This window comes from Trichosurus vulpecula, chromosome 1 (assembly GCF_011100635.1).
Source record: "Trichosurus vulpecula isolate mTriVul1 chromosome 1, mTriVul1.pri, whole genome shotgun sequence".
NCBI classification, from domain to species: domain Eukaryota; kingdom Metazoa; phylum Chordata; class Mammalia; order Diprotodontia; family Phalangeridae; genus Trichosurus; species Trichosurus vulpecula.
This window is the reverse complement of record NC_050573.1, coordinates 445569068-445586238: the sequence shown is the minus strand read 5'-3', so window position 1 is coordinate 445586238 and position 17171 is coordinate 445569068. Positions and strand designations below refer to the sequence as shown.

Here is a 17171-nt window from a genome sequence, read left to right as displayed (position 1 = left end):
ATATCTGAAATCACCATTCTTTCTCTTTCTGATAAAAAGGATTTTTTTTTCCATTTGTTATTATTATCAATCCAACCGGGAGCTCTTATTTCCAAAGGTATAGTCTAGAGAGATTTCCCTCAGAAACTGCTATTAGTCTGTCATAGAATACATAGCTAGAACAAACTTTAGAATGCATAGTACAACCTCCTTATTTTATAGATAAGAAAACCAAGGCTCAGAGACAGATGGTATTACATAGTGGAAAGAACAGAGAGGACAGAGAGACCAGGGGGTTCAAATTTCTTTGTGCGTCAGTATCCTGATGTGTAAAGACTAAATGACCTTTAAGGTTATTTTCAAGTAAATCACAGCTATATTTTCTTGGGGAACATAACTTGAAAGGGCTCAAATCCTGCCTCCCCCCCAAAAAACACATCAATTCATGGTGAACTTCCTTCATTCCTGCTTCATTCCTATCCTTTTATGCTTCCAACTTTGATTATAACCAATTTAACAAAAAGATAGAATTCCGACAGTGTTATTGTCTCAAAATAGTTTGATTCCCTTTTTTTTTTAAAAATCTTGCTTCTCCTTTTGATTAAACTTTGCTGTATTCATTCCATAGAACATCACTGGAATCAGGAAGACTCAACTTCCTGAGTTAAAATCTGGCTTCAAACATTTACTAGCTGTGTGACCCTAGGCAAGTCATTTAACCCAGTTTGTCTGATCTGTAAAAATGAGCAGGAGAATAAAATGGCAAACCACTCTAGTATTTCTGCCAAGAAAACCCCAAATGGGGTCATGAAGAGTCAGACACGACTGAAAAACAACAGATGACCTCTGCTTAAGCCTTCTCCTTTCCTCAAAGACCAAGGCTGGCTCTCATCTGTCAGCCAAACTGTCAGTTGTTCCTGGGCCACATCTCTCTAGTTCCCTCCTCTCTCTTCAAGTTTTCACTGCCAGTACCAAGTCCAGACCCTGGTCACCACACCTGGAGCATTTCAACAGTCTCCTAGCTAATCTTCCTGACTCGGGTCCACTCTTTGTAGCTCTAACACACTAATTTTCCTAAAACACTACTGTGCCTTCTCAAGAACCTGCAAAGATTCCACATGTCCCATTGAACTCAAAGCTCCCTTGTCTTATAAGGCCTTCCACAGTGAGCCCCATATCTTCTATTCAACCTTACTTCCCATTACCTTTGACATAAACCCTACAACTTCCAGGTTAACTGAGCCAATCTCCTCACCAGTCCGCATATGTGAGATGCTACTTCTCATCTATGAGCCACCATAGGTATACCTCATTTTATTGCCTGTTGCAGATAATGGCATTTTTTATAAATTGAAGGTTTGTGGCAACCCCGTGTCAAGCAAGTCTATCTGAGCCATTTTTCCAACATCATGTGCTCATATCATGTCTCTGTGTCACATTTTGGTAATTCTAGCAATAATTCGATCTTTTTCATTATTAGTCTATCTGTTACAGTGGTCTGTGATCAGAGATCTTTGGTGATACTACTGCAATTGTTTTGGGGCACAAGTATAAGACCATAAACTTAACTGATAAATGGTATATGTGTTTTGACTGCTCTATCCACCCTCTCCCTCTCTTTCGGCCCCTCTATTCCCCCAGAAACAATAATATTTAAATTGGGCAAATTAATACCCCTACAATGGCCTCTAAGTGTTTAAGTGAAAGGAAGAGTCAATCAATTTGGTAAAACTTCATTGTTGTCTTATTTTAAGAAATTGCCAGTCATCCCAGCCTTTAGCAACCACCACCCTGCTCAGGCAGCAGCCATCAACATTGAGGCAAGACCCTCCACCAGCAAAAAGATCACAACTCAGGGGCAGTTAGATGGTCCAGTGGATGGAGCACTGGCCCTGGAGTCAGGAGAACCTGAGTTCAAATTCTGACATCAGACTCTTACTAGCTATGTGATCCTGGGCAAGTCACTGAACCAAGACCGCCTCCAAACAAACAAAAGATTACAACTTGCTGAAGGCTCGGATGAAGGTCAGCATTTTTTTTTTTTTTAGTAATGAAGTATTTTTTAATTAAGGTACTTACATTTTTTAAACATAATACAATTGAACACTTAATAGACTACAGTATAGTGTAAAAATGACTTTTATATGCACTAGAAAAACCAAAAAATTCATGTGACTGGCTTTATTGCGATATTCAACTTATTGAGGTGGTTTGGAACCGAGCCCATAATATCTCCACCGTATGCCTGTATTTAGTTGCTCTCCCAAATAGGGATATCTTTTTTCTTCTTTTCCATCAACCAAATTGTACCCGCCTTTCCAGAACCACCTTAAATTGGATTGAATTTATTGAATCAGCTTGAATTAATTTCTCCACAAAGCCTTTCAAACTACTCCAAGCCTAACTTTTACCTACCTACTCCTACTACCACTAATAATTAGCATCATCATTACTACCGACATTTATATGTAAGGTTTGCTAAGTTCTACTCACATTTTTCTCCTTTGATCCTTACAATAACACTCTGAGGTAGGTCCTACAGACATCACCTTTACTTTAGGGATGAGGAAAACTAAAATTCAGATAGGTAAGTCATTTAACCAACACTCACATAGTTAGTGTTGAAGATGCCAATCAAACCTAGATCTCTCCTGACTTTACTAAGTCCAGCAAATTTTCTCAATATCAATGAACTCTGAACTCTTAGAATACTTATGGTCTGCCCCACCACCACCACCACCAACACCACCACCACCACCATTTTATTTTCTATACCATTTTTTTTTCCTTCTCTATTTCACCAATTAATCCTGTCCTGTCTTCCCAAGTAGATTTTAAGATGCTTGAGGACAAGGCAAGGATCCTATTTCCCTTGTACTTCTTCCCCCACACCACACCCCCGGCTGACTCTCTGTAAGGGTGTGGACGATTTCTGATTGCTTGATTGAAATCACATGGATGGACTTTGTTGTGTTTGCTTTAAAAACCAGAAATATCCCTAGCTTCAAATACAATGTGAATTTTGGCAATCTCTCCATCTGGGGGAACCTTGCCTGCTTCTGCCAATTCAGAATCAGCTTGAATTAATTTGACACGGAGGCATTAGCAACCACTTAGAGGCTGTCTCAGCTATTCATTGCCATCATCATTATGCAGCCAGCATTTAGATCAGTGTTTTCCTTATAAGCCTTAGAATATACTGGCTAGTGGTGTGTATCAGCCCCCAACCCCCTAAGCCTGGGTCTACATCTGAAGCCGTAGTAAGTGGATGTGAATGAAATGGACCACGCATGATTTTTGCGCCCCTCTGCCTACCTCACCACACTCCTGCAGATCCCCCAGAGCTGAAGGGAGGCTGCAGGAGAAAGGACCAAGCAACATCTGGATGGGGGGAAGGGGAGGGGGCGGGCCCTGAGAGCTTCTCTAATCTCATTGGCTGAGCTCGACTGGGGAGGGCGGGCAGCTGCAGCGCTTCAAACCAATGAGAGCGAGCTTTCTTCCAGCAAAGAGATCATCCTCTGGGCCAATAGGTAAGAACCGGCGGAGAAAAATGCTTTCTCCGGTAATGAAGGTTTGCAATTTTAGTTACAATTCTGTGAAATTGAAATGATCCCTGCACTTATATCTTCCTGGTTTTTAAATTTCCTGGCTTTATTTTTTTACCTTTTTAGATGTGAATTTAAAAAAAAAAAAAGCAGAGAAGGGGCAGAAAGGGGGCTCCATCCAAAAAAAATTATAATAATAACAGCTTATTTCCACACCTCTAGTTTCCCTAATTTGAACTTCATTCTTGCAAAGGTCACTGAATTCATTCTATCTTTTGCGTTTCCTGGCTCCCAGAACTGGCCTTTTCCTCCCCGTCTCGGGTCACTTTTGTCTCCAGTCTAATACAAAGAAGGAGGACTGCTTTTCAGGGATGTCACTGGAGCTGCTTCCTTTCCAGCTCCCGCCCCCACCCCCACCTCCTCTTCCTTTTGGGGTCCTGGGTTGCAGGCTATCGGGGTCATGGCTTTATAGCTGGAAGAGACTTTACAGACCATCTCGTTCAGCTCCTTTTCACAACTGAGGAAACTGAGAAGTAATTCTGAGCTGCGTAGCTCACCTAAGGTCACTTGGGTAGTAAAGAGGAGAGGAAAGCTCTGATTTGAATGTAGTGGGGACTCTGATTCTAAATCCAGGACTTTTTCCTCTCGCATCAGGCTGCATCTTCCTTTGTGTGTAAGAATCCTTAAGAATCCTGTTATTCAGGGTTTTACTTCGTATTACCTCTTTTGTTGCTGTTCAGTCATTTTTCAGGCTTGTCTGATTTTTTGTGACCCTAATTGGGTTTTCTTGGCAGAGATAGTGGAGCGGTTTGCCATTTCCTTCTCCAGCTCATTTGACACATGAGGAAACTGGGGCAAACAGGGTTAAGTGACTTGCCCAGGATCACACAACTAGGAAGTGTCTAAGGCCAGATTTGAACTCAGGAAGTTGAGTCTTCCTGACTCTAGGTCCAGTGTCATATGTGCCATCTAGCTATCCCAGTATTACCTCTAAGGTTTGCTTAAATGAAAGAATGGAAGAAAGTTTTCTATCAGGGGACTTTTTTTTCTCCCTTGAGGTAAATGTGTAAATGCCAGTTGGTGCCATTTCTGCACATCTGGGGTGGTGGTGAGTATTCGGGGGGGTCACCCAAGATGAGGACCACGTTGCCACATCACTGCACTTCTCCAAGCCCAGGGTGTGATGGATGAGAAAATGGGTTACTTAGCTATTTTACAATCAGAATTCTGCCAGTCGAGAGTTCTGCTTGTGTGCAGATGGAAGATCTCTCCTTTCTACCTCCCTTCTCTATTTCCCTTTGTCATCCCTCAAGGCCCCTTCCTTTTCCCTCTTAAATTCAGATGGCCTTAACATAAGTAACTCAGCTTTGGAGGACAGTAGGCAATTGTAAGCCGGGGTTAAGACGTCCCCTTTCCTACCTAGTCATTCAAACACGTTAAAGAGAAATACCTCTATTTTCCACACTAGTCAAGTAGAGACGGCCCTGAATTTGGAGTTCCAGCTCCAAAATTTACTAGCAGTATGACTTCAGGAACAAGTCATATTACCTCTGCAAACCTATTTTCTCACCTGTAACATGAGCATAATACCTGTGCTACTTACCTCACAGGTCTTTAGGGGGCTCTGATGAGAAGACAGCATATGTAAGAGCAAGAACACTATTTTAAAATCAGCTGTTTTTATTATCACAATTGTACTTTGCTATAAATCTGAGACCCTATGTGAGATCTTTCTCCAACCCATCCATGCCCCCCTCATCCTTTGATGCAATTAATCCATGTCCTCTGGAAGTCTCCCATAGGAGCTCTACCCCGTATGCTGGAGGCAAATGGTTTGAAGTTTATGGAGATAACACTGGATCCTTGAAGACAATGCTGGGAGGTTCTGGCTAACACCACTGTGTTATAAAGACTTTAAATGAAATTCCAGCAAAGGAGCTTGTCTGCTTTCTGAGATTCTGCCTGCAAATTGGCTCATCAGTAGTAGGCAGGCCTCTTGGCTAGGTGGTAAATTTCTTCTCATTCTCTTCCTACCTCTCCATCAGTATTTCCAACCTTCAGCTGAAACTCCTCTCCAAAGCTACCAGTGATCTCTTCATTGTTAAATGCAACAACAGCCTTTTCTCGTCCTCATCCTTCTTGACCTCTCTGCTGCTTTTGGTACTATTAGATCACCCACTTCTCCTCCATACTCTTTTCTCTCTAGGTTTCCCTGACATTGCTCTCCTGGTTCTCCTCATACTTGTCTGTTTACTTGTCAGTCTCCTTTGCTGAATCTTCACCTTCAATCTTTGCTCAATCTTTAACCATGGGTAATGCCCCAAGGTTCCAACCTGGGCCTTCTGCTCATCTCCCTCTATACTGTTTTGCTTGGTGATCTTCCAATCTCTATGCAGAGGATTCTCATTCATTCAGCCTTAACCTCTCTTCTGACCTCTAGTCTCACATCTCCAACTTCCTATTTGAGATAAATATCTTGAAATGGATATCTCCTAGACATCTTAAACTCAAAATTAACAAAACTGAACTCATTATCTTTTCTCCAAAAATAGCTTCCTCCCAGTGTCCCAGTCTGGCAACTTAGGTGTCTGCCTTTCACCCTCTATATCTAATCATTGCTAAGTCTTGTCAATTCTATCTTCATAAAATCTCTTATATGCTTCCCTCTTTCCTTTTCCACCTTCTCTCCACACTGCCACCACCCTAGTACAAGCCCTAATCGCCTTATGCTTAGACTATTGCAATAAATAGCCTTCCGGCTGGTCTCCCTGCCTCACTCCAGGCCACCCTCCACTCGGCTGCCTTAATTGATGTTCCTAAAGCTGTTGTTGTTTGTCCTTTATTCTCAAAGAAGACCATGCCATCTTAAATCCAATTCACTTGCCTGTCATGGCATCACCTTCTAAAATGTCTCATTATGTCACCCTGCCCCTCCACCCCGCCCTTACTCGGTGAACTCCAGGGGCTCCCTCCAGGATCAAATATTTTAAAAATCCTCTGTCATTTAAAGCGCTTCATAAATTGATTCCTTCCTACCTTTCCTATTTTCTTAGACCCTACTCCTCTCCAGATACTCTGTGATCCACTGTCACTGACCTCTCACTGCTGTTCCTCCTACAAGATTCTCTCTCCCTCTGTCTCTCTCCCTCTGTCTCCGTCTGTCTCTGTCTCTGTCTTTCTCTCTCCCCCTGTCTCTCTGTCTCTCTCCAGGCATTTTCCCTCACTGTCCCCCATTCCTGGAACTCTCCCTCTTCCTCTCTCCTTCTTGGCTTCCTTCAAGTCCCAACCAAAATCCCACCTTCTACAAGAAGCTTTTTCCTGAGCCCCCTTAATGCATTTACCTTCCTCTGGTAATCTCCAATTTATCCTTTATCCATCATATTGGTCCATAGTGGTTTGCAAGTTGTCTCTGCTGCTAAACTGTAAGCAACTTGAGATCCTTTCTTTGTATCTTAGTACAATGCCTCGCACATAGTAGGTTCTTCATAAATACATGGCGGTTTAATTTGACTTGAATTCTTTGGCTTTGGCCATGCATAGAACTGTCACTCTTTTTAACTGTAAAAAGAAAATACTAATACTTGCGCTGCTTGCCTACTTCATAGGGTTGTAAGGAGAGAGCTTTGTAACCCATATACACATCCTAGGGTCAGAGCATACACAGTGTGCATTGCTTCCCCTATATTTTGATGCTAGTTCATATTTTCTGTTATAGGTTTTGAATGCAGGCCTGGCGAGAGAGGTGGCACAGTGGATAGAATGCCTGCCCTGGAGTCAGGAGGACCTGAGCTCAAATCCAGCCTCAGATACTACTAGCTGTACCACCCTGGGCAAGTCACTTCACCTGGTTTGCCTTAGTTTCCTCATCTGTCAAATGAGCTGGAAAAAGAAATGGCAAACCACTCTAGTATCTTTGCTAAGAAAACCCCAAAAGGGGTCACAAAGAGTTGGACACGACTGAAAACAACTACAACATCCAAGAGAGGGGCTGGTTACCAAAATGCTGAGCAGTGTGGTACAGTGGAAAGCGGATTAGCTCTTGAGTTAGAGGACGTTGGCCCAATTCCACCTCTAACGTTCATTGCCAGTGTCACCTCGAGCAGGTCGTTTTACCTCCATGGGCCTCAGTTTCCTTATCTGTAAAATAAGGAGGTTGGGCTAGATAGCCTCTCAAAGCTCCTGTGTTCTCATGGGATGACTTTTTTTTTGTCCATAGCAAGTCAGAAGTCTGTCTACTAAGGCACAAAGGGCTCAAAATCTGGTTCAGTGGAAGGACCACTAACACCCACAGAATCATAGGGTCTTTTGAAGAAGGCTTTTATATAAATACCCTTTGAAAAGTTAATTAGCTTTCCACCATCCCTGGTCCTTTTTTCAAACTAGGAAGTAACTTATCGGCTCATTTTCAAACTTCTTTCTTTTTGAACTTCAAAATTAAATCAAATTAACAAATATTTATTGATTGCTCCTATGACTGAGGCTCTCTGCCAAGTTCTTCCTTTTTGTTTTTGATCAAACATTTCATTTCCCATTGAATTCTGAAGTTTTGCATGTACTGCATGGAAAAGAATGACGAGTTTTAGAAATGTCCTTCAAACCATCAGCTGGTCAGTTTCCTAACCAAGTATGATTTAAATTGGCCATTTGGTGATATTATCTTTTTTTTGAGAAATTTAGGCAACTTTATTCTATATTGCCAGAAAGTTACCTTGAAAACAACTATTTAATTATTCGGCATCTTTTCCAAGTCAAATTCAGGTTTTTCTTTGTTTTTTGTTTTGTCTAATTGGGTCCTAATAGAGTAGAAATCTAATTTTAAAATTTAAAATTGAATTAAAATTTGCTAGTTCATATTTTCACATTAAATTTAAAATTAAAAATCTAATATTAAAAAAGCCAAGAGCAATCTACCTTTCTATAGTACTCTAAAGTTTTTTGACCTGCTTCCCTCACAACAACCCATGCATAGTTAAAGTAATAGTGTCCTAATTTTACAAATAAGGAAGCTGGGGCTGAGAGAGGTAAGCTCATTTGTCCATAGTTACACGGTGAGTAGATGTCAGAGTCAGGACTTATGATGGTTCCAGTCCCTTTCTCCTAAACCTATTCTCTTAAACATCCTTTAAAACACAAATTAGCTCGTTCAGATGTAGCTTTTTCTTCAGTTGCCTCATTAAACCCACAAGGGGCTTTGCTCATATTGGGATGCTGGAGGTGAGGTAGAGAATTATTCTGAGAATACGCAGGATCCCAGAGCGGAAGCGCTCTTAAGGGACTAGCTGGTCCAACCCTTATTCTCACCTTTCCTCACAGATAGAGATTCACAGAGGTGAAATGACTTAGTAAGTAGCAAAGCATGGCCTGAGGTCCGTCTCTTTAGTGCCCTTGCCATGCATCCATACTATGGAATATCTCTCTGCTCATTAGCTTGCTCCTCTCTCCACATGAGCTGCAATCTACAGAAACAAGGGATCCAAGGAATCCACCCTTCGCATCTGGCATATTTGTTGCCAGTGATACATTAAAGTTTCTCATTACCCGCATGGCCATTACTATCCTTCATGTTCTCAGCTACATTACTGGCCTAGCCTCCTGACTGGTCTCTCTCTCTCTCAGCTTTCAGTCTCTCCACTTTAAATCTGTCCTCCATACTGCTGCCCAAATACCCTTCCTAAGTCATAGGTCTTACCATATCGTTCCCTTGCTCAACAGTCTTCAAAGGCCCTTTCTTACCTCTATGATGAAGAACAAGCTGTTCAGCCTAGAATTTGAAGTCCTTCATAATCTGGCTCCAACATACTTTTGGAAGCCTTATTTCTTATTATTGCCCTTGCCTGTAGCACCCAGCCAACTTAGACTCGAAGCAATCTTCCATCTCACCTGCAGTCATGACTAGCCTATCTTCCCATATCCACCATACACTTCTTCGCAAAGTCATCTCTGCTGATCTCAGACTCCTTGGCTTCCTTCAGTGTTCAGCTCAGATGCCATCCCCTTCGTGAAGCCATCTTGCTCAATTCCAGTCATTTAGTGCCCTTTCCCCTCTCCACTCCATTTATGTGTTTAATTGAAGGTAAACTCCTTGAGAGTAGGAACTTTTTCCTTTGTCTTTGTATCAGCCTAGGAATGTGCCTTGTAACTAGGAAGCATCAAATACTTATTTACTCAAATGGATCTGTGATATCATAGATTTATGCAGGGGTGGCAAACCTGAACCCAAACTTCCCAGTATTTGAGGACCTAGAGGGCCACATGTGGCCTCAGGACCGCAGGTTTGCCACCCTCAGATTAAAGAGTTCCCTCAAGAAGGGCAATCCATCTATACGTATCCATCCTGCAAGAAATTCTTAGAAGCCTGAGTCTTTTCTCTGTGAAAATAGTACCAAACTTAATTTGTTTCTCACAATGAGTTGTCTTTATCCTATCCAGTTATAGATCCCTGCACCCAACCTTCAAAGTTTACGGTAGGGAAAAGAGCACTGGATCTACAGACCTCCTATGTAAATCACAGCTGTGGCCAGTTACCACCTGCTTAACCTTGGGCAGATTACTTCCTAACCTGTCATTGCTTCCCATTTGACTAACAATCTGAATTACAAGACAGGGGCTTGGAATGGCTTCACAGGATATTAGAACCCTAGATTTAGAGCTAGAAGGGAATTTTTAGGCCATCAAGACTGATGTTGCAAATGAGGAAACTGAGGTCCGCAGTGGTTAATAGGTAGTAAGTACCAAAGCAGAATCCAAACCTAAGTGCTCTGTCCCTTATATCCAGTGCTTTTTCCACTAGTAATGGCATAGAGTAGAATTAGAGCTCATGGAACAGAGCCAAGCTAACTGGGCTCAGACCTGTGACCTCAGGATCACTGGCTCCAACCAACTGAGTGAACCAAGAGTAGGGAATCACTGTGTTCCAAGAACAGAATATGATTGATTCGATGGCAAGTCGTGAAAATTGGGAACTCTGATTTATAGGAACATAGTTGACAAAAATGAATTGGAGGGAGGGAAATGAAGCCTTTTGTTCTCTTGCCTACATCCAGCCCTCTGTCTCTAGAAGCCACCTTTGGCTTGTTCCCCAACCAAGAGGGAAATCTGTACTAGGACTTTTTTTAATACCATTTTGTGATTAAGAGTTCAGGGCCAAAAGGGACTGGAAGTGCTTCACTCCCAGCCTCATCTAGAGGGTCCAGCTGAGGGGGATGGGGCTTAAGGTCGTCCTTTCAGGAAGTTCCAGTTTTGCTGTGGTAGCGGTGGTTGAAGGTTGTGACAAATCCTTTGTGTATATGCACTTAAGCCTCAGGTTTCTGTTTATTTTATTTTTAGCACCAGCTGCTTTATCTATCTCTTATTCCCTTTCTCTTTCTCTTTCCCCATTTACCCACCCTGTGGGGACAGAGAAAGAAAGGCCAAGAAGATCTACCAGACCTCGAAATATGTGTGTATGCATGTGTGTGTACATCTACATACATGTGCACTGTGAACGTAGAGGTATGTGCATTGTGTCCATCTAAGTATACATATGTGCATTATGTACATATAGGTATGTGCATGTGTGTACATGTAGGTATATACACATGTATACATGTATATATGTGTATAGAACACTAATCTGGAGAGATTGAAAATGGGGAAATGGTGGGGAGAAGACTTTTCTTCCTGCATGAAGTTAATACTGCTGAAAGGTTGGGCTCCTTTTTTTCACTTCTCTCTGGGAAATTACCTTTATGTACTGAGTAGACTGCACGAGAACACTTCTTCTTTCCAGTGAGAAGCATTTCCCATCAATATTTATGCTACAAAGTGGGACCAGTGTTTTGTCAGCTCCCTTAATGGTTTTCCATATCATTTATCACAAGGTTGGTTCTCCATTGTTTTGTGGTATGCTCTCTTTTTCTCCCCAGCAACAAACAATTAAAAAAATTCCCTTGTGCTTTGATTGACATTCATACCTTTGGAATATTTATTACTTACTTTTAGGAGGAAGCAGCTGGTATTCTTGACATTTAGTTCCAACAAAACTTAACTATTCTTTCCCCTCCCTAGGAGATAAAACATTTCTGGAGAATGTCCAATTACACTGATCTGAATTAAGTGGGATGGGGGAGGCATCTCGTGTTAATGCCTTTGAAGCTGGACTGATGTCACTGAAATTGTTGTTTTCCCAACTGAATACCTTATGGGGGGAGGGGGGCCTTGGATGGATGGGTATTTTAACTTCTATTCTTTTTATAGCTCTTGAGATGGAAACCATAAGAATGGGGTTGGACAAACTATAGAAGCAAACTACAGTAGTGTGGCAAGGTGAAGAAACACCTGGACTTGGAGTCAGGAAATCTGGGTTCCCTACAATTGACCACTCACCTAACCTCTCTGAGCCTTTTCCCTCTCTGTAAAATGAGAGTAAGAATTTCTGCATTAGCTCCTGAGGTAAGCCATTGTAAGGCTTAAGGTGCTATGTAAACACAGGTGGGGCAGCTAGGTAGCAGAATAGAGTGAGTGTCAGGAAGACTCATCTTCCTGAGTTCAAATCCAGCCTCAGACACTTCTAGCTGTGTGACCCTGGGTAAGTCACTTGCCTATTTGCCTCAATTCCTGAACTGTAAAATGGGGAGGCACTGGAGAAGGAAATGGCAAACTACTCTAGCAACCTTGCCAAGAAAACCCCAAATGAGCTCACAAAGAGTCAGACAAGACTGAACAACAACAGAACATGGGTGGTAGCAGTCCTCACTGGGAAAGATTTGGTTTTTGGCTTTTGGTCTTAGGCCCCAGAGCTTTGCTTGGAAAGGAAGGGGTGTAGGGGGAGGGTGGTTCCCCAGAAGCCTGCAGCTGGCACTCTCTTTCTTTCCTATGCTTCCACTTGTCTCCAATCTGCAAATGTGTCATTGCAAATCAGGCAGAAACTCCAACTGTGCCTGATTCTATAGTGGTCACGTCTGTTAGCTAAAGTGCTGATCCAGCACTCTGCCGGAGTACCTGGAGCCTGGCTCGTATCTTCTAGCTGTCTTAAATTCTGCTGCAGACTCATCTCCCTGCCCATGGAGTCCTGGGCCTGTTGCTCACCCCAGTTCTGCCACGAATTCATAAAAACCAAGGTATGCCTCCTGTTCTGTTACCAGTTAAGTTCTGAGGGGGAAACTGAGAGAAACTCCAGGGAATTCGAGGTCCGGAGCCACTGGCAATGCTTATAGACCTCCAGGGGTTAAGATTAGGTGGTCAATGGGGCTGAGGGACTGGTGTCTATTACAGAATGAAAACAGAAAACAAGAAAGAGAAATCATAATGGATTCAAAAAGGTTAAACTGTTTACATTCCTATATGAGATGGTGGTGCTTGCAACTCCTAACAACTTTATCATTATTAGGGCAATTAGGAGTGTACATAGACAGAGGGCACAGGTATGAGTTGACTATGATGGGATTATCTCTAAAAGTAAATAAAGGGGTTAGAAAGAGATGTACTGGGAGAAGGAGAAGGGAGTAGTATAAGAGGGGAAATTATCTCACATAACAGGAGCACAAAAAAGAAGAGTTTTTACAGTAGAGGGGAAGATGCGAAGGAGTGGCAGGCAACACTGGAAACCTACTCTTATCAGAATTGGCTCAAAGAGGGAATAATATATGCATTCAGTTGAGTGTAGAAATCTATCGTATTCAACAGGGAAGAAGAAGAGTAGGTAGGAGGGGAAGTGAATAAGAGAAGGGGGAGGGACAGATTAAAGGAGACAGTGGTCAGAAGCAAAACAGACTTTTGAGGATGAACTGGTAAAAAGAGAAAGGATAAACAGGAAAAAAAAATAAGAGAGTAGGAAACACATAACTGTGAATGTGAATGTGAATATGAATGGAATGAACTCACCCATAAAACAGAATTGAATAGCAGAGTGAACTAAAAACCAGAATCCTACAATATGTTGTTTACAAGGAACACACTTGAAGTGGAGACACAAGAGGAAAAAATAAGGGGCTGGAGCAGAATCTATTATGTTTCAGCTGAGGTTAAAACAAAATCAGGGGTAGCAATCATGATCTCAGACAAAACACAAGAAAAAATAGACCTAATTAAAAGATATAAGCAGGGAAACTACATTTTGCTAAAAGATACCATAGACAATGAAGTAATATCAATATTAAACATATATGCACCACATGGCATGGCACCCACATTCATAAAGGAATGACAGTAAAACTATCCTAGTAGGGGACCTCAACTTTTCTCTCTCAGAACTAGATAAATTTAATCATAAAGCAAACAAGAAAGAAGTTAAAGAAATAAATAAAATTTTAGAAAAGTGAGAAATGATGAACCTCTGGAGAAAATTGAATGGGAATAGAAAGGAGTATATCTTTTTTCTCAGCTGTACGTGGCACCTGCACAAAAATTGATCATGTATTAGGGCATAAAAACCTCCAAACCAAATGTAGAAAAATTAAATACATCCTTTTCAGATCATAATGCAATAAAATTACATTCAATAAAGGGCCATGAAAACATAGACTGAAAAGTAATTGGAAATGAAAATCTAATCCTAAAGAATGAGTGAGTCAAAGAACAAATCATAGAAATAAGCAATAATTTCATTAAAGAGAATGACGATAATAAGACAACATAACAAAATTTATGAGTTGAAGCCAAAGCAGTACTTAGGGGGAAATTTACATTTCTAAATGCTTACATCAATAAAAGAGAAAGAACAGATCAATGAATTAGGCATGCAATTAAAAAAAACTAGAAAAAGAACAAATTTAAAATCCCTAATTAAACACAAAATTGGAAATCCTGAAAATCAAAATTGAAAGTAAGAAAACCATTGAACTAATAAATAAATCTGGGAGCTGGTTTTATGAAAAAAAAATAACAAAATAGATTAAAAAATTGGGTAATTTGATCAAAAAAAATGACCAGGATCAAAAATGAAAAGGGTGAAGTTGCCAGCAATGAAGATGAAATTAAAGCAATTAGTAAGAGCTATTTTGCCTGATTATATGCCAATAAATCTAACAATCTAAGTGAAATAGATGAATATTTACAAAAATATAAATTGTCCAGATTAACAGAAGATCAAGTAACCTTATCTCAGAAACAGAAATTAAACGTGCCATCAATGAGCTCCCTAAGAAAAAATACCCAGGACCAGGTGGATTCACAAGTGAATTTTACCAAACATTTAAATAGCAATTAATTCCAGTACTATATAACTATTTGGAAAAACAGGCAAAGAAAGAGTCCTACCAAATTCCCTTTATGACACAAATATGGTTTTGTTATCTAAGCCAGAGAGAGCAAAATAGAGAAACTATAAACCAATTTCCCTAATGAATATTAATGAAAAAATTTAAATAAAATACTAGCAAGGAGATTACAGAAATATATGACAAAGATCAAACGCTATGACCAGATGGAATTTATACCAGGAATACAACGCTGGTGCAATATTAGGAAATCTATCAGCACAATTGACTATATTAATAATAAAAACAACAAAATTCATATAATTATCTTGTGATTAGGTTTTGATAAAATACAACATTCATTCATATTAAATACACTAGAAAGCAGAGGAATAGATTGAGCATTCCTTAAAATGATAAGTAGTATCATCAAGTAAAACCATCAGGAAGCATTATCTGTTACATGGCTAAGCTGGAAGCCTTCCCAGTAAGATCAGCAGTTCTTTTTGGGGAGGCAAAGAATTGGAAATTGAGGGGATGCTCATCAATTGGAGAAAGGCTGAACAAGTTGTAGTATTTGATTGTGATGGAATACTGTTGTGGTATAAGAAATGATGAACAAGATACTTTCAGAAAAAACTTGGGAAGACATATATGAACTGATACAAAGTGACATGAGCAGAACCAGGGGAACATTGTACACAGTAAGAGTAATATCATACTATGATCAACTGTGGATGACTTAGTTATTCTCATCAATACAGTGATCCAAGACAATTCTGAAGGATGTGATAAAAAATGCTATCCACTTCCAGAGAAAGAATTGATAGAGTCTGAGTGTAGATTGAAGCAACATTTTTAAACTTTATTTTTCTTGGGGTTTTTTTTTTGATCTCTGCTTTCTTTTGCAACATGGCCAATATGGAAATATGTTTTACATGACTACACATGTATAATCTATATAAAATTGCTTGCTTTCTCAAGGAGGGTGGAGACAGAAGGAGGGACAGAATTTGAAACTAAAATTATTTTTTAAAAACAAGTAGTAAAAAATTTTTTTATATATATAATTGAGAAAATAAAAGAAAAAAGAACACATAGGTTTAAAAAAAGAAAATTAAATTTTAAACTTTAAAGCATTGAATAAATATAAATGATCATTAAGTAAATTATTCAAGGTCTCGCAGCTAGTTCAGTGGCAGAGCTTTATCTCCAAGTGAGGTTTTTTTATTCCAAATCTCTTTGCAAGTATACATTACTGCATTTTGAAGAAGGTACTTTATACACACAAGGGCTCTATTTGTTGGAGGAGAGGCAATCTTAATATAGTGATACATGCTCTAGAGTCTGATTACCAAGGCTTTAGTGACACCTCTTCTGTAAGCCCCAAATACCACAAATCTTGACCACTGAATCATTTTGACTACCTAGAATAGTGAAGCATTGAACTAAAAATTTCCTGAAATCACCCCAAAGGACAGACATTTGGAAAACATTTCAAGATGGTCATCTACTTGGTGTTCACAAGCATGAGTTTTGAGTATGTGTGTCACACACATACACACACAATAAATATACAACATAACAGACACCACACACACACACACACACACACCTGATGTTCTAAATCATCACCTCCCCATGGATAGGCCTCCTCACAAGAAAACATTCTTTTCAATTTGAATCTACCTCTTACAAAATCAGCTCTTCTTTCTTGAGATAGAAATATCACTAGGGGAAAGATCAAGGAATTTGAAGTCAGAAGACCTTTGAGTCCCTTATTGTACCATGTGACCATGGACAAATTATTTTGCCTCTCCAGCCCTCATCTGCCTTCTCTGAAAATGAGCAGTTTGGAATAGATAAATTTTGAGGTACCCCTTCCCCAGCTCTAATGTTCTGTAATTCTGAGTCCTATCAAATCAATGCCACTCCAGACACCCTTCTGTCCTGGGAGGGAAGGAATGTTGTACTGGTTTAATCCAAAGTCCTTAGGGACAGACTACTGATGGAGATGATCCATATACAAAGTTTTCTTAGGACTTAACCATAAATCTATAATGTCATGGAAAATTTCTGGTTATTTTTTCATGTTCCAAAATATCAATTTCCATGGAATCATTAGTTCTGGAGATCTTTAAAAACTATAGTAGAACATAGTATGTTCTGGGATGCTTGGTTGACATAGACCCACCTGAGATGGGAATGGATGAGGTTCCTCTTTTCACAAGGCAGTGAAAACGTATTAAAACTGTTGTTTGTGCTCCTAACCATTCTGGAGAGCAATTTGAATTATGCCCAATGGCCTATGAAACTGTGCATGCCTTTTGACCCAGCAAAGGTCTGTATCACAAAGGATATTTAAAAAAAAAAAAGACCTATATGTAAGTTTGCGTGTGTATTTATAACAGCTTTTTTTGTGGTGGCAAAGAATTGGAAATTGAGAGGATGCCTATCATTTAGGGAATGGCTG

At 40.2% G+C, this 17171-nt stretch overlaps 1 protein-coding gene across 1 annotated transcript in view; it reads right to left on the bottom strand.

Annotated features, from left to right (window-relative positions):
* ZNF366 (zinc finger protein 366) overlaps window positions 1-17171 on the bottom strand; it is a 114301-nt gene that overhangs the window by 52890 nt on the left and 44240 nt on the right. The gene's annotated exons all lie outside the window — the stretch shown is intronic.